Raw genomic sequence first — 18,670 nt, forward strand, 5'->3', positions numbered from 1 at the left:
TAAACCTTGATTAACGCTGATTCAATGGGCGGACCGCTACTTGCGATATGATCGATACTCCCGCTACCTGTCAAGTAAAATAGAAAGAGGAGTCAAAAAGGAGACCGCGTTGGGCGGTCTTCTCTTCTCCGATGCCTAAGTCAGTCAATGTATTTATGTTGACAATGTAAGAGTAGGTAAGTAGTAAATGCGTAATTAATGAGGAGATAGGAGAGAACCTTTTATAGGTGAGAAAGAGGCTGACCTCTTCCTTGTTTTCGATGTGGGACTGATATGCTTCAGTTCCCAGCTTCTGGAGTTTCTGATGCTATATTGGCACGGCGCGTCAGCGGTGATCTGGGGATGAGCCAGGGCTCAGACGGTAGCTTACTTGGCTGTGTTTCCGTAAGTCACACCGTTGGTGGTAGTTGGTACCGCTGGCGGTAGCATGAGCGTGGCTCATTCTAGCTAATTATGCTTGGCAAATGCTCATGTAAGTACATTTAGTAACAAACAACAACACAATGCTATTGAGGTTCAGTAGCAAATAAAGCTATTGAAATTCAGTATCAAACAATGTTGTTTGGTATATACCTTTGAAGATCATTTTCAGAGAGATAATCATGTTATCTAGTGCATGCATGTGGTCTCTTCATCATAAAACTAGTGCAGAGTTAAGTCGTGTTCATTACTAAGATCGTAATACCTGAAAAGTAAAATCAAAATCAAACTCAAAAGACAAAAAATACAAAAAAAAAAGAAGAAAAAAAAAAAGATATTCAACTACACGCAGAGCAATCAATTACAAATTTAATAAATATAGAATTGGAAAATTTAAAATACAAAGACCCAAACCTTAAATGGTTGAAATTGCTTGCCAAACTCCATATATGGCTGATGATTCTACATTTTTCAGCCTTGAATTATCCCAATCTCAATGTGGGTTTTGTTCTCGTTCTTGATTTGGATCCGACCTCTCGTTCTCTAGCTCTCTCTTGTTCTTGATTTGAATCCTGCTCTCTTTCTCTCAGTAACTCACTGACTCGCTCTCGTTCTTAATTTGAATGTGGATATGGATCTGGATCTGGATCTAGATCATGATCTCTCTCTCTCTCTGCGTCACTATGAGCTTCTCTATCTTATGTATTCAAGGGGCAGTTATGTCAATTCTCATATACATAATAAAATAAAAATTGTCCTCATGTGCTTTAGCTGTTCACGTAGGCCTTATGAGCTTTGCATATGGGATGTAAAATTATTGGGCCCTGCGCGTGGTAAAAAGTGTGTTGGTTTTGTAGTTAGTGGTAATTTGCTATAAAAAGTAACGGACCTTGCACACTATCGCAAGGGAAATATGAAAAACATGCTTGCTAATGGTAAATTTTGGGCTAAAAGTGTATGTAGTGGTAATTTGCTATAAAAAGTTATATAGTTATTGGAGATTTAGTCCTAGCTAAATGTCTGATCATTAAATTGGTTTTCTTTGAACTTGTACAAATATGAGAGGCAGGGTAAATTATTCATATAATAGTCAATCTCCACTAGATGATCGAAGCTGCTAGTTTGCTAGGCTGACCGAAGAAATCAAGGAGCTAGCCGGCGCGGATCACGTGGGAATAAGGATGTTTTGCGGATGTTATTCAAACCACAGAAGAGCATCACAACACGCTCCAGCCCTGCTCCAGATCCACCATGGGGAGGTACACCATACCTGAAGGAATCAATATATGTTGATATTGTCTCGACTTCAATTCCACATGCTTCAGCACGTTCAGCCAACAATTCTGGTACATGGATATGTTGTGCACCTGATATAATCTCCTCACCTCGAATGAAGACATCAAACGAATTACTGAATTCAGGATTATCGTCGCAAGGCATGGTATAGAAAGGCCTAGCTCACAGCCAACGAATAGCGGGCAAGTATGTAGAACTCAGTACGTGCTCGTATTTCTCCAAAACTATTTGGCCCAACTTCCTCTCTGCTTCAGTATTTAGGTCCCCCATAGGATCAACTTCGACACCGGCATCCTTCAGCATTTGAACACCTTACGCAAAGGTAGTCAAAATATGAAATAGAAATGAAGAGATATTTGTGAGTGATAAATTTTCTCATATCAATTCAATGGTGTAAATGGGGGTATATATACAAGCCCTACACTACTATATTACACATCTTGTTCTCTAAGTAAACTTGTTCTCCAAGTGTACTTGTCCTCCAAGTTTCCTTCTTCTACAAGATCTTTCTCCTACAAGTTTACTTTATATGCAAGAAAACTTATTCTACACAACATGACTCACAAGTCAACACTCCCCCTCAAGTTGGGGCATAAACGTCACGAAGACCCAACTTGCCTTGTGAGTCATGGAACAACTTGCTAGATACAGCTTTGGTAAGTATATTCGCTAATTGCTCCTCAGTCGGAACAAAACGAAAGGAGATTAATTTTGCATCCAGCTTTTCCTTAATGAAGTGTCGATCAACTTCCACATGTTTTGTTCGGTCATGTTGCACAGGATTATGTGATATGTCAATAGCTGCTTTGTTATCACAGTACAATTGCATTGCTGACTTAGGTTTAAAACCCAAATCTCGAAGTAAATTTCGTAGCCACAGAAGTTCACACACTCCATGTGCCATACCTCTATATTCAGCTTCAGCACTTGACCTTGCAACAACTTTTTGCTTCTTACTTCTCCAAGAAACAAGGTTTCCTCCCACCAAGGTGAAGTACCCAGATGTAGACTTCCTGTCTGTGATAGAACCGACCCAATCTGCATCTGTATATCTACTAACATTGAGGTGCTGATATTTAAAAAACATTAAACCTTTTCCTGGTGCTGACTTTAAGTACCTCAAGATTCTTACCACTGCCTTCATATGCCGTTCACTTGGATTATGCATAAACTGAGTCACAACACTAACTGCATAAGCAACATCAGGTCTAGTGTGTGACAAATAAATCAGATGTCCTACTAACCTCTGGTATCTTGATTTGTCAGTTGGAACCTGATCAGGATATTCTGCTAGTTTGTGATTTTGCTCGATTGGAGTGTCAATCGGGCAACAATCCAACATGCCTGTCTCTGCCAAGAGGTCCAACACATACTTGCGTTGACATAAAAAGATGTCGTCTCTCCCCCTGGCTACCTCAATCCCCAAGAAATACTTCAAGTCTCCCAGATTCTTCATCTCAAACTCAGATGCCAACTTCTTCTGAAGACTTCCAATTTCTACCAAGTCATCCCCTGTTATCACCATATCATCCACATATATAATAAGCACAGTTACCTTTCCCTTTTGGTGCTTTAGGAACAAGGTGTGGTCTGAATTGCTTTGCTTGTACCCAAAGCATCTCATGCACTGAGTGAATCTGCCAAACCACACTCGGGGTGACTGTTTAAGTCCATAAAGAGACTTCTTCAATTTGCACACAACATCACCAAGTGTATCTGGTGCATAACCAGGAGGAAGATTCATGTACACTTCTTCATTTAATTCCCCATGAAGGAATGCATTTTTGACATCAAACTGATGGAGTGGCCAGTTTAGATTAGCTGCCAGTGACAATAACACCCGAACAGTATTCATCTTGTCTACTGGAGCAAAAGTCTCATCATAGTCAACCCTATATGTCTAAGTGAACCCCTTCGCCACCAACCTCGCCTTATACCTGCTTACTGTGCCATCTGCATTATGTTTCACAGTAAAAATCCATCTACACCCAACAATCCTTTTGCCACGAGGAAGTGGTACAAGTTCCCATGTGTGATTCTTTTCTAACGCCTCCATTTCTTCTTCCACTACCTTATATGACTTTGACAATCTATGAGTTGACACAAAGTTTGCAATTGAATATTTAGATTTAGCATGAAGAGTGGGCTCATACTTCTTGGTAGGTTGACCACGAGTTGACCAGTTAGGTAAGGAATATTTGGTTGGGCCAGACTCAACAAGAGTAGGTTCAACATTATTATTAGACTCATATATGGATTTAGAACGTACCTCTAGATGATCTTCAGAACTTGGGAAATCTTGGTCAATGAGGGATAATTAAGGAGGGGAAGTCACTGTCAAAGGTTCTTCGGCTTGATTTTCTGATTGGTCGAAAAAGGTTCTGTGTTCTTCTGCCATAGAATTTGACTGGTCAAGACTATGTTCCTCAGGATTTGACTGGTTGATGGATAAGTTTGACTGGTCAATAAAGCTTCTTTGTTCCTTCGGATTTGTCATTGATTGGTTGATTTGGATACTTTGACCTGTCGAATCATGGTCGTCAGTACATTCTTCTTCATCCTCATGATTTTTCTTCAATGCTCCATCAACAAACATCTCGTCAAAAAACTCATTCTCCCCCTGAAGAGAAATGTTGTTGGGGGTAAAATAGCACATGTCCTCATAGAATGTTACATCCATTGTAACATAGAACTTCCGAGTAGGTGGATGATAGCACTTGTAGCCCTTCTGATGAGAACTATAACCCACAAATACACATTTCAGAGCTCGGGCATCCAACTTTGACCTCTGATTTTTGGGTATGTGGACAAAGGCTACACAACCAATCAAAGACACGGGCATGAACATTATGGAAGGAAGGAATAGAGACATGGGTTGACAGGACTTCAAAGGGAATACGCCCCTGAAGAACACTGGAAGGAAGGTGATTAATAAGATGTGAAGCAGTCTGAACTGCTTCACCCCACAGATACTTGGGCATATGAGCACCAAATAACAATGCTCGTGCTATGTCTAAAAGATGACGGTTTTTACGTTCAGACACACCATTTTGTTCAGGTGTTTGGGGACAAGTGGTTTGATGGATTATACCTTGTTCTTGGAAATGTTTCTAAAAATCATGATTAACAAACTCTCCCCCATTATCAGAACGAAAAACTTTAATATGACCATTGAACAGTGTTTGAATCATTTTTTGAAAGGCTTGAAAAGCAGAAAACACAGCATCCTTAGATTTAAGCAATGCTACCCATGATAATCGAGTGCAATCATCAATAAACAAGACAAAATAACGCATTCCAGAAACAGTGAGTTCTCTGGAAGGTCCCCACACATCAGAGTGAATAATCTCAAAAGGGGTAGCACTTTTATTGGAAACACTTGAAGGATAACTAGCACGATGACTCTTAGCAAGAACACAAGTTTCACGATGACTCATTTATCCCAATAAACAAAGAAGGTATGGTTTTTTTCATATTGCTAAAAGAAGGATGCCCAAGACGGCGATGCCATAACCATACCTCACTAATTTGACCAGAACTTGTTGTCAAAGCAGCTCGGGTTGTCTTTGTTGGCTTCTCTCCACCATACATGCAATCAAGATGGAATAGTTTCCCCCTCAAATATCCACGACCAATTATTTCCCTAGTAAGAAGATCTTGAAAAATGGCATACATAGGGAAGAATGTTATCGAGCACTTAGACTGAGCATTTAATTGTGATACGGATATTAAATGATGAAGTAAAGCTAGAACACATAAAACATTATGAAGCTCTAAAGCCGGAGTGACTCGAATTCTACCTATCCCCATTACAGGGAAAGACTCACCATTAGCGTTTATAACACTAGACACAGGCGGGGGTGACAAACTGGAAAAAAGGGATTTGTCATAATTAGTCATATGATTTGAGGCACCTGAATCAATTATCCAAGTATCTCCACCAATAAAGTCAGAATTTTGTAAAGCAACACCAACCTTACCTCGATTTATGTGAACAACCAATGTAGAGATCTTACCATCAGATTTCGAATTGTTAAAGTAGCCAGGTGGGTAGCCAACTAATTTGTAATATGTTAATTTGGTGATTATGCAGCGAAATTGAGACAGAAGGTATGTTTGACAAGTCGAGAGGGATTAATCGACTAGTCAAGAAGCAGCAGTACTTCCTAAGTAAAGAGAAAAGAAATCTGATCCTTGGGTGTTGCCTATCACGCAACCTTTCGGTAACTCCTTTTAATGCGACTAGATAAGGAGAGTTAAGATTTTGGTGAAGCAATGCTCACTTTTCAACCTTTTGGTTACCTTTCTCTTATTCGATCCTTGACCTAGACATCGCATTAATTAGATGGACCTAGTGGTGTTGGGCCAGTAAGCTCGACATTACAAGGATAAAATTCACCTTCTAAAAGATAGAGAACAATCCTAACCTCCGAATTAGAGGAAGGAACAATCTTACCCCAGAGTGTGAGGAAAGAAGAATGAAGGAAAAAACAAAGAGACAAAGTGATCCTCTCGGACCTTTGCTCTGATACCAAGTCAAAATATGAAATGGAAAGGAAGAGATATTTGTGAGTGATGAATTTTCTCATATCAATTCAATGGTGTAAATGAGGGTATATATACAAGCCCTACACTACTATATTACACATCTTGTTCTCTAAGTAAACTTGTTCTCCAAGTGTACTTGTCCTCCAAGTTTTCTTCTTCTACAAGATCCTTCTCCTACAAGTTTACTTTATATGCAAGCAAACTTATTCTACACAACATGACTCACAAGTCAATAAAGGTGAGATATGAGTCTCACGCAATTGTACTTTCTTGGTTCGAATGGATACTGCCTCCTTACAGCTTCAAGTTCCTTCTCACAATTTTTGTTCAAATAGTCAAACATAGGGACAAACAACCTGCTAACAATATCCATAACCTCAAAATAGCTCCACACAATCTCCATCTCAATATCGAGACTAGTGAACTGACATAGATGCCTATGGGTGTAAGAGTCCTCAGCTCTGAAAACAGGACCAATCTCCAAAATACGTCCAAAGTCACCACAGAATCACAGATGGCCATCTTCTTGTGGAGCTGCGTGGCTGGGCAAGGCAGGCAGGTTGCCCTTTGTAGTTCACTTTAAACACAGAAGCCCCACCTTCACTTGAACTAGCGTTCAGTTTTGGTGCGCTGATTTCAAGAAGATATTTACTACTTGACTCTGGATTCGGAAAATCCCCTACAGGTTTGCCAGTGTTTGCAAGTTAAGTGCTCGGTAGTTTAAGCGTTTATCCTGTTTTACGCGAACCAGTTGTTCTCCATCCTCATTAGGTTTTTCACTTCGAGCAGCATCCTCAATGTTAAAAGGCAAAACAGCACCCTTACTTATACAGTACAACTTTCTAAATTGCACCCTCCACCTGCTGTGAAGTGCCTTTAATTCCCTTATCCCTTCAATAACAATAATCGACGAGCCGCTCAACGATGCCACGTACTTCACCGTCTGACGGCTCACAATCTCCGGCTGAACCGTCACTACGCACTGAACCGTGAACCCCTTCTTTCTGACCACAGTAAACGCCATGTTCTTCCCGACGCTCGGATCGTCTGTGCACGGCCGCGTATCAGAACCTTCTGGTCCTTCAATGCCTCGGTCAGAGCTCCTATATCCTTCCCTTCGGTGACGTCGGCTATCTTCTTCGGTTGGGGCTGAATGAGCTGCACGTCACCGTAGTTCGCAGCGAGTGGGTCCTCTGGCTCGGCAGACTGAGTGCGAGCCGCTGCGGCTGCCGCTTCTTGCTCTTGGCTGCGACGGAGCTTCTTGAGCTTGGCCGCTTCTTTCTTCGCAGCCTTTTTGCTCAGAGAGGCTGACCCCTCGTTCTCTGGCTCGTGGTTGGGCTCGGTGGCTGGCTGAGGTTTTGACATTTTGAGAATCTAGGGTTTATGGAATGAAGGCGTTGTTTTTTGTTCGACGGAGGACTAGGAATCTGAATTGCTTGTTCTTATTGAATCTTAACAATATTCATGTTTGAAAGGAAACATAATTCAGGAAACAAAATAGCACATTGACCCGTCTGTTGTTTTACAGACGAAAACTTGGAACAACCCAAATTGGTAGTCGATTGCTCTTCTTCACCAAGTTCTTAGCCTGTTTGGTGTAAGGCTGTGAAAAACTTTTATCTTTGATGTTATAAACACCATAATCATGAGGTCCGTAACGGCTAAACAAATCACTATCATGGTTGAAATATATTTGATTCGGTCGACATCTGGAAAATTTTGAGGGCTTCACAGCTACTGAAGTGTTATCTCCCAAAAAGAGCGCAAACTCACCTAAGGTGGTTTCTTCAATCCACTTGCACAAATTGAAATTCAATTTGAAAACTCTAAATTTATTTGTCACGCGTATATGTTTTTCATCGTCAAACTCAATGTACTTTTGAACCATCCTCAGTTCTCTCTCTTTTGTTTCCACAAGATATCTCTTGATTATGCAATTTTCTTTGAATCCGGCCGGTACTACCAATTTTACATTTGAGTATGACTCAGCAGTAACATCAAACGATATGAGTTCACTCCAATGGTTGACAGCATAATATTTACCTTCAAGGCAGGTAACTTCTTCAACCAAGCGGCACCCTCGATCAGTATTATCTACACTTGCATCAACATAAGTCCATGTTGTGTCTTTACCCGGTTTAATAAAAGCCAAGAGAGTTTGTTCCAAATATATAACAAAAACTATGCAATTGTTTGGATCTTGTATTGGGTCACCTGACATTGTAGCCTTGTAGACATAATCCTCACATCGTCTAAGCCACTTTTCCCAACCTGGAGGGGTTAGTGGAGGAAGGCGAATGATGGAGTTTTCTTTCTCTCTACTTCCTCTGACCCTAAAGAATGGATTAATTAGGGTCACTCCAAAATTCTTATCCGCGACATTTTTATCCACAAATATTAACCAATCTTTTGAAGACCCACAAAGCCGCTTATTGGGAACTCTCACTTGCAAATCCAGGAACCTGTTAACCATGATGTCGTATAATTTCCAATAATCTTTTTTGCCTGTATAAATCAAGAGCATTGGAGCTGTACGTCATCCTTGCACGAATAACTTTATTATCCTTTGCTGCAGAATACCATGACGTACAAACAATGCTGAATCGCAAGTAGTCTCCTGGTAACACTAATCTCTCAAGAACTGAATAAAGAAGGTCCTTAGGCAAAGATGCCCAATCTGGAAACAGAAGAACAAACAAAATTAGAGACAGACGATCTCAATCTTCTTAATCGATCTCTAGTTTTTTGAACTGGAAACCGTCTTAAAACAAAGTATTTCTAGTTAATTCAGGAGAAAAATAAATGTAAATTTAAGAGACGATAACACAAAACTATACGCGTGCGTTTATTAGATTCATCATCTTAATTATAGATAACGGCCATCATAACAATACTAACAAGTTTGCATTATCTACTGATAAAATCATGTAAGATATAGAAACAAAAGTTTCACCGAGAAAACGTACACCGAGGTCCTGGATCCATAAAGACTTTTTCTAACTCAGAACTTGCGCTCTGAAAACCCAGAAGATGGAAGATATGGAAGGCAACGATCACTTAAGTAAATTTATTTAAATGTCTCCCACTCTCAAGTTTCTCACAGATATATTAAGGAATTAAGCTCTGTTGTTTATCCTAATCCGTACCCATTTTGTTTTCGTTTCCAATGTTGGTTTGGTCACAGAATTCCGTGCTACCGGCCCACAAAGAGATATTGATGGTGTTTTCGTTTTTTTTTTTTTTTTTTTGAGAAGAAAACGAACTACAACATGAAACCCCTTGGACACCCAAGGCTAGCAGAATCCTGAAGCAACGCTGTCGAGGCCACCGTCGGAATGGAATTGAACCAAATCTTGGGAATGGAAAGATCATGACCCCTTGAGGTGATAAGATCCGCAACGAAATTGGCCTCACGAAACACATGAGAGAAGGAAACAGCCTCAAATTTCGCAGCAAGGCAAGAAATGTCGGCGATCAAGGATCTGATTCTCCAAGGAGTGGCACAAACTTTATTAATGCAGTTGATAATAAGAAGCGAGTCACCTTCCACCTGAATTTTTGTGATGTTATGACGAAGCGCCTGGAGAAGGCCATCTTTGAGAGCAGAACCTTCCGCAATAGGAACTGACGGGACACCAAGCTTACGGGCACCCGCCAGGATAGGCCTACCATTCCCTGATAATGAAACCCGCAACAGCCCTGCCGTGAGCTTTAACGGAACCATCAAAGTTGAGTTTAAAAAACCTAACAGGAGGAGGCTTCCACATAATAGGAATGGCTGAAGAAGAAGCCGTCTTTGAAGCAGGCTGATTGTTTCTTCTGTAGTTGTAACCAACAGAGGCAGCAGAAAGAGTGATGCTATTTGGGGAAGCAAGAGAATTGTTGAAAATGAAGTTGTTCCTTGCCCCCCCCCCCCAAAATTTGCCAGCATAGCAAAATACAATCTTCAATAGTGGTACAGGACTCTTTATCGAACAAATGTAAAATCCAGTCCGAGAGATTGGAAAATCTTGTAGGAGAGGGTAACTTGGGCACCAAACTCCAGATTTGACTAGCAAAAGAACAGGAATGGAAAAGATGGTTGCAGTCTTCCAAACCTGTTCCACAAAAAGCACAAGAAGATACCATAGCATGATTATAGCGAGCAATGTAAACCCTGGTTTTCAGTCTTCCCCTAAAAAACAACCAAGCAAAAATTTTAACTTTCGGGGGAAGGTTAAGCTTCCACATTTTGTTCAGAATAGAAGTCTAACTATGAGAATTAGAATTGCATTGGAGCCAAGTAGCAGATTTAATGGAGAAGGATCCATTTGCTGCAAGACCCCAAACAAAATGGTCTTTCAACTCCGAAACCGGAATATGAATGCCAACAATATGGTCAATAATATGCTGATCCAAAACCGAAGCCAATTTTTGAACATTCCAGTTCCCAAAAGCGATATAGTCACTAACAGATTCATTTAAATCAACAGCAGCCTTAGTAGCATCATCCAAAAGATTAAATAAAGGAAAATCAAAAACCCAGTTAAAGGTCCAAAACTTAGCATCCTTACCAGAACCAATTATCCATCTCATTCCCTGAAGGATAAGTTCACGAGAATCAAGAATGCCCTTCCAGGCCATCGAATGATTAGCCTGTTTCTTTTGATAAAAAAAAGAATGCTTTCTTAAATATTTATTCCTCACCAACTGAACCCACCAGTTATCTTCATCAGTTAAGAGCTTCCAACCAAGTTTAGCTAGAGCTACATTATTAACAAAAGCAGAGGGCCTAACACCGAGACCACCTTGATTCTTAGGTAAACAAACCTGATTCCAAGCAACAGGGGAACTGCTCGAGTCATTTCCCCAAAAAAAGTTCCTCATTTCTCTGTCAATGGATTTAGTCACCTTGGGAGGACACCTAAAACAAGACATAATATGGTTAGGTATACTGGATAAATTTGATTTAATCAAAGTAAGTTTTCCAGCTCTAGACAAAGTGTTGTTTTTCCAGCCACTAAGCTTCTTGGAAATTCTGATAAGAAGCTCTTTAGCATTCATTGGGTCCTTCCAAAAAACTATATTTTGAATTCCTAAGTATCTGCCAATAGAACATCTATGGTTTATCCCAAGAATAGCAGAAATATTCACTTTGACATTGGAAGGGGTTTTAGTAGAAAAATAAATAGAGGATTTATCAAAATAAATCTTTTGGCCTGACACATTAGCAAAATTGCGAAGAATAGCCGCTATATTCCTAGCTGCCGTAGGAGAAGCCCTGCCAAAAATTAAACAATCGTCAGCAAACATAAGATTTGAAACACTGATCCCTTTAGGGGAAGATAACAGACCAACATGATTTTTAGAACGAATAGCAGACTGATTCAAATGTCTGATCAAAGGTTCCATACATAAAATGAACAAGTAGGGGGATAAAGGATCCCCTTGACGAATTCCCCTAGAAGGGGAAAAATTACCTTCCTGATTGCCATTAATTAAAAGAGAAAAGGAAACTGACGAAATGCATTCCATGATTAGGGAAATCCAACGAGGGCTAAAACCAAATTTGGACAGAACTTTTTGGACGTAATTCCAGTCCAGATAGTCGTATGCTTTTTCAAGATCCAGCTTTAAGGCCATAACACCTTGTCTGGCCCTAGACTTATTAAAAACGGAAAAGAGTTCATGAGCTATAAGGATGTTGTCAACAATTGATCTCCCAGGAGCAAAAGCACCCTGGTTCTGAGAGATACATTTTTTCAAAAGAGGTTTAATTCCAGAGACAAGGATTTTCGAAATAACCTTATAGGCTACATTGCAAAGACTGATAGGTCTAAAATGAGAAACAAGTTCAGGAGAATCTACTTTAGGGATTAAAGCTATATTAGTATGATTAAAATACCTTAAGGAAGAAACATTGGTAAAAAAATCGAAAACTAAATTTGACAGACTTCCCTTTATGACTTCCCAATGTTTCTGAAAAAATAAAGCATTTAAACCATCAGATCCAGGAGCTTTTAGGCCACCAATTGAGTGAACAGCACAATGAATCTCATCAATAGTAACCGGTTGAAGTAATAGATTGTTATCATCCTCAGAAATTACAGGGTCTATAATGTCAATAAAATCTGACAACGCGTTTCCATCAGGAAGACCACGGCTCCTGAACCTATTCATAAAGTCCTGCAAAAAACAGTCCCTGATGTCAGCTTGATCAAACAACCAAAGGCCAATATCATTTTTTATTTTACTAATTCTATTTTTTTTTCTTTCTAATCGTAGCTTGAGTCTGAAAAAATCTAGTGTTTTTATCCCCAAGAGCAAGCCAATTAGCCTTGGCCCGTTGAGCCCAAAAAAACTCCTCCTTTCTTTGGATGTCAAGGATGTTCTCTGACAGTTCCAAAACTTTATCATGTAGGAACAAAGACTGGGGAAACATCATAAGCTGATTTTGATAGAAAAGAAGATCCTTTTGAAGGGTATTGAGTTTAGCAAAAATATTTCCAAAAACCTCTCTTTTCCAGAAAGAAAGGTGGTGAGCAAAAGCTCCAGAAATAGTCAAAAAAAATTTGGGTTATTATCACAAATGGTACCTGAACTTATCCTCTATTTTATCGATGGTACCTGAACTTCAATTTTGATCACAACCAGTACCTGAACTTTTCGATTTCATTTTAAATGGTACCTAAGGCCACCTTCGATCACTATTCCGGCCAAAAAAGCCAAATCTAAAAAAACAAAAAACAAAAAAACAAGTTCAAGGCAAGTCTATTACAAAAAAATAATCACTATATATGATCGCAACCCTCGAAATCATCAAAAATCATCACTATGATCACCTCCCATGCCGTTTTTAGTCGGAATAGTGATCGGAGGTGGCTCTAGGTACCATTTAAAATGAAATCGAAAAGTTCGGGTACTGGTTGTGATCAAAATTGAAGTTTAGGTACCATCGATAATATTGAGGTATAGTTCAGGTACTATTTGTGATAATAACCCTTAATTTGAGGGTTAGAATCATGGATTTGGGTCCAAAAATTTCTAACAATATGAGAAAAATCAGGATGATTCATCCAAATGGCTTCCAGCTTGAAAGAAGATTTTTGAAATCTTCTTGAAGGCAAAGTAGTTAATAAAATGGGGCTGTGATCAGACCCAACAATAGGTAAATTCTCAACAGTGGAATTAGGGAACAAATTCAACCAAAAAGAGTTAGCAACAACTCTGTCCAATCTCTCAAAAATCACCGTGTGGTCCTTATGCTTATTAGTCCAAGTAAAAGGAATTCCTTTCGCAGGGATAGTAGTCATATGAATGTCATTCAAGAAAGTAATAAAATTCTGCATATACAAGTTAAAAGGGGAACAGCCCCCAATTTTTTCAGCCGGGGAGACAATGTTGTTAAAATCACCAATCAAATTCCAGGGAGTATTATCATCAATATTCAAGTTCTTTATTTCATTCCAGAGACTTGCTTGTAGGGGCTTATGAGGATAAGCATACAAGAAAGTAGTAATCCAAGAAATATCAGAAATAGGGTCAGTGATTTTGCAGTGTAAAAATCTGGGGTGAGAATGGATAACATTTAAATGAACAGTAGCAGTATTCCAAAGTAAAAGAAGACCTCCAGATTGCCCAGCAGAAGGAACAAAAGCATAGTCCGAAAAATAACCAGAAAGAAAAGAAACGATTTTATTAGCCTGATTACTATCAGGCATCCTAGTATCTAGGATAAACAAAACATCTAACCGCAAGCCAACCACAAGGTGTTGAACTTGGGTTAGAAAACCCGACCAGGAACTACCCTGGCTATTCCAGCTTAGCAATCTCATTAACAACTTTGTCGGTAGGGGTCATAGAACCTAGGATCTTACTGTCACTCATTTCCATCATTTCTACCAATTGCCTACTTCTTTTCTTAGGGCTAGGAAACAAAGAAGTACTAGGGCCAGGAACATCAGAAATGGGAATCATAGTTCAATCCTTAACAACTATCATGGCTTCAATCTCTCCCTGCTTAGGTGCTTCCTCAGCATCCAAGTATTGATCCACCTCCTGCGATGAATCAGAAAGCACAATTATTTCCTTCTTTTTTGTCGGGATAGCAAGGCATCCATCACTCCTAGCAGCTGCATCCTTAAAAGTACGACCTGGGATAACAAGAGCATTGTTTCGGATGCTGAAACTTGCCGACTTGTGGGGAAGTGAACCCATCTTTGAGAACCTAGCATCTTTTCCCTTTCCCTTTCTGGAAACAATTTTCCAAGAGCCATCATCTTGATTCTCAGAGGGTCTATAAGAAGGTATGGGGAATTGGTTTGACACAAGAGGCTGAGGGAAAATAATAGAGATATCATCAGCTAGGAGAGGTTTAATGTACTCATTATCTGCCATTTCAAGAGGGTAAACAACATGCTCCTTATCGAACCGCTCCACCATGAAGAAATCGTCATTCACCACCCTATTCGGACAAGAATGTAATCTGGTACGATGTTGTCCACACCGAAAGCACACTTCGAAAATCACCTTATATGACACTAGCATTGTAGAGGGAGGTTTATTCCCATTATTTACTAGGACAGTCCGCTTTAGAGGATAGCGCAGATCTAGCTCAACAAGAATCCTAGCGAACATGGTCTTCATACCGTTGATGGTATTGTCATCTGCCATAACAAATTGACCAAGATGCCTGACCAGGAATTTGAGAGATTCAGTATTCCAATGATGCCTTGGTAGATTAGGAAGGCGCGTCCAGACTATAATCTTATCAATGCGAGCTAGGGTAGGATCAAAAGTTGGAGTCCATCTTTGGAGGTGAAATAGCCGACTACGGATCAACCAAGGCCTCCTAAAAAGAATGAACTCAACATCCTCCTCAGTAGAGAACTCAAAGCTAAACCAGTTATTGACCAACCGGTTCATGGTAATTGAACCTTGCCGATTAGCCCAGAGTTCAGAACACCTATCAAAAATAGTCTCTGGAGAAAGTTGTTTCCCAAAAATTTTACCAACCAGGCAAAACTTAGAGAAATGAGAGAAGACACCCTCTGGGGGGGGAGCAAATCTATCTGCGCAGCAAAACGATCAACATCAAAGGACTCATCCCCAATGTTAACCCGGATAGGATCGAAATCAGTGTTTCGGGGAAGGGGAGGGTAAGTCCTATTTTGGGGAAGTCTTCTAGGGCTGGAAACATGAGCCTGGGAATTGGGACTGTAAGCCATGGTGCTTGAAGTAGAGATTGTTGAGAGAAAAATAATTGTGTGAGAGAAGTCCTCAAAAGATCTAGTATAAATACTAGTCGAAGTGCTTGGGGCATACATAAAATCATTAACAATACAATCACGCAAGATAATCTTAGGGTTCTTGGTTCCCCAGCTATAGCCCTGAGAAAAGAAATCATGAAGCAAAACATCTTGGAGATATAAAACTACCACCAAATCACGCAAAGGAAAATTGCTCCAGAAGTTGGAATAAAACGAGCATGCAACAGATAAACCAATAACAATGCAAGTATAATCAATAGACGCCCAACTGGGAAAAACAAGGAAGGCATTCGAAAGGTTAAAGAGATCTCCCTGTAAATCTGTTATCTTGAAAATTGGAGAGGCTAGAACCCACAGGGCAGAGTGAATCGCACGATTAAGAACGTGGTGAGAAAGCAAAGTAATCAAACGGCTGTGCGGCAACGAAGAAGAAAGCTTTATCTTGGGAATGATCAATTTCTCAGAACAGGGGGTTGTAGGGAAAAATGATGGAAATCGCCGAAAAGATCAGTTCCCAAATCACGATCACCAACAAGGGGAGTCATCGAATTGAAGCCGAAAGAGAGGAGACACCTATCGTCAGAGGTTTGTCAAAACCTGGCCAATTTGCTCTCCAAACACTCACCCAAGCAACCCAGAGGACAAGGACAGAGCATCGAAGGAGAAATTATAGAAAACCTAACCCCCAAATTGAGAAGGCGCGTGAGGCGCGTTCCATCTTTTTGTTTATCTACTGAGGATTAATTGCTAAATTGCATTTGGCCATTTGGAATAGCAATGTCCCTTCGTTTTCTTTTTTAGTAGATACTAAACAGCTTTTTATTTTTTTTTATTTTTTATTTTTTTTACATACAAAAATTAAATTCAGAATTCTTTTAAAATATTTTAAGATTTTTTTCTCTTAAAGAACTAAGAAAATGACATACAAAAATCTCTAGGGCAACTACAATTAACCTAATCTAAAGTGAAAGTTGATAGGGCAAAGAGCGAAATCTACTTTGATTAAGTCTAGGGATCTATTTTGTTATGGCCAAGAGATGTAATTGCATTAGCCATGAAGTCAGATTCATGATCGAAAAACATAGTGAAAGGAAATAAGATTGATAAAAATAACTAAACACGAGAATGAGTCTCATAACTAAACTCGGATATATATATGATTTACATATATATTACAAATGTAACTATTGTAGTATTGTGATTGCATATTGGGTGATATTGCGATTCCATCAATTGAAACTACGATTCAACTTAATCGAAACTTACTACACAAATCAAAACTGTGACTGCACTAATCAGTATTGTGATTGCAATAACCAAAACTATGATTGCACTAACCAAAATTGTGACTACATTCACTGCACTAATTAGAGTTAGGACTGCACATGTGTCATATATAATTGTCACTTGGCATTGATAACTAGGGTGCGGCAATTGCTACCCTACCATTTTCTTTGTTCACCCTACTTGCTCATTACACCCTACATTTTAATTTCAATTATTAAATTTACTTATCTAAACCATTTTTCTTTCTAAAAATATTCTTATAAGATGTATCCAATTAGAAAATAATTTTTTAACATAAATTTCACATTTAATTTATAGCAATAAAAAATACTAAAATTTCCTAATAAAATCATAATTAGATTTACTTCCATTTTAATTGTTTTTTCTTTCAATTTCAATGTTTGTCTATTTAAGTCCATGTCAAAAGATTAGTAAGTAAACAGCTATGAGCAACGAAGATGAAATTGATTTTTTTTAGTATTTTAAATTTTTACTTTCGGTGTTCACAAAGGGTACTACATGCAAAGATTTTGATGAAGTTAACATTAATGGTTTTGTTAATTGAATAACGAATTAACGATAAGGAAGCAACAAGACAAAAAATAGTAATAAATTCACATTTGGGTGGAGAAGATGAAGATTAATGCTGTCCAATGAGAAATTAAGTAGTGAAAATGTTAATTTGTTATTCGTAGGGTTTCCACTTTTCGTACCAGTTGCATTAAAGATAACTCAAACTTGGGTGATATCTTTTATTGTCGTGCCTTGTTATCATTTGCAGTCTTTTTGTAGTATGTTGTTACATATCATGTGTAATTAATGTTTGATCTTAAGGGTGTCTATTCATATCTTCATATTTGGATGTTTGCTTCTGCTGGTGTTAATGTCTAGTCAAGGTCCAACTCTATTTTAAGAAACTATGAATGAACCTTTTTGCTTCTTTGATTGTGTGAGGCTTTAGTATTTTTTTAGTCCAGTATTAGTGTATTACACATATTTGCCACAATAGAAAAAGAAAGATAGTTGCAGCAGTTGTCTGTAGAAGACAACGTTGTCACCTTTTTATTCAATAAGCAACAAGATTTCTAACAACCTTTTTATTCCTCTTCCTTCCTGTTACGTTTAAGATCGATAACACTGTAACATGAAACCCGATCGTGATGGGGGTTTCAAGGGGCTTTAGCAAAGCAATTAAGCATTAAGAACAGGGTTTGCATAAAAGAACCAAACGAAGTATAACCTTAATCAATCAACTTGACATGATGAACATTGAATGTTCTATTACTGAGCATATTAAAAGCATAAAGCAATTAGAATCATAAAGCAAGCAGAACTAACGAGTACTAGCTAGACAACAACAAATGCATTTATGGGAGCTACGTACAACAAGCAAAGACAGATGAGGTAATCATCGATCAATAGCATTCCTAGCAGGTCTCGTACAAGAGAACCGAGCGTCACATCCGATCCAATTAGTCCCGCAGAGATCATGTGATGCAAATGTGTTGGGCGGCGGCGCCTGTGGGAAAGATGGGGCAGAGACAGCCCTCAGTGTTACAAATTAAATTGGTTAGCCACAGTGTGATTGGCTACATAATGAGCTCTTAGTGGGTTGTTATCTTGCCTAAACTCAAAGTACTTCATGCACTTGTTGCACTTAACCTTATCGTGAACATCTCTTACATGCCGTAGATGTTCACTGCGCTCGTTACTCTCATTGTTACAGTAGACGCATTTTTCCGCCATCTATTACTACAAAATATGAAATTCTCAGTTTACGAAATTAAGGAGCTCCGACTAATGCAAAATACACCATTAATTTTGGAGAAAATTACAAAAAAAAACCCAAAAACTGAAGCTCTTATTAAGAA

The 18,670-nt window shown here is 39.0% G+C and overlaps 1 pseudogene; it reads right to left on the reverse strand.

Moving 5' to 3' along the window:
• Positions 1 to 1,557: 1,557 nt before the first annotated feature.
• On the reverse strand, positions 1,558 to 7,629 carry LOC112167682 (annotated as a pseudogene).
• Between the last annotated feature and the right edge of the window lie 11,041 nt (positions 7,630 to 18,670).

Source organism: Rosa chinensis, chromosome 5 (assembly GCF_002994745.2).
Source record: "Rosa chinensis cultivar Old Blush chromosome 5, RchiOBHm-V2, whole genome shotgun sequence".
Classification (NCBI taxonomy): domain Eukaryota; kingdom Viridiplantae; phylum Streptophyta; class Magnoliopsida; order Rosales; family Rosaceae; genus Rosa; species Rosa chinensis.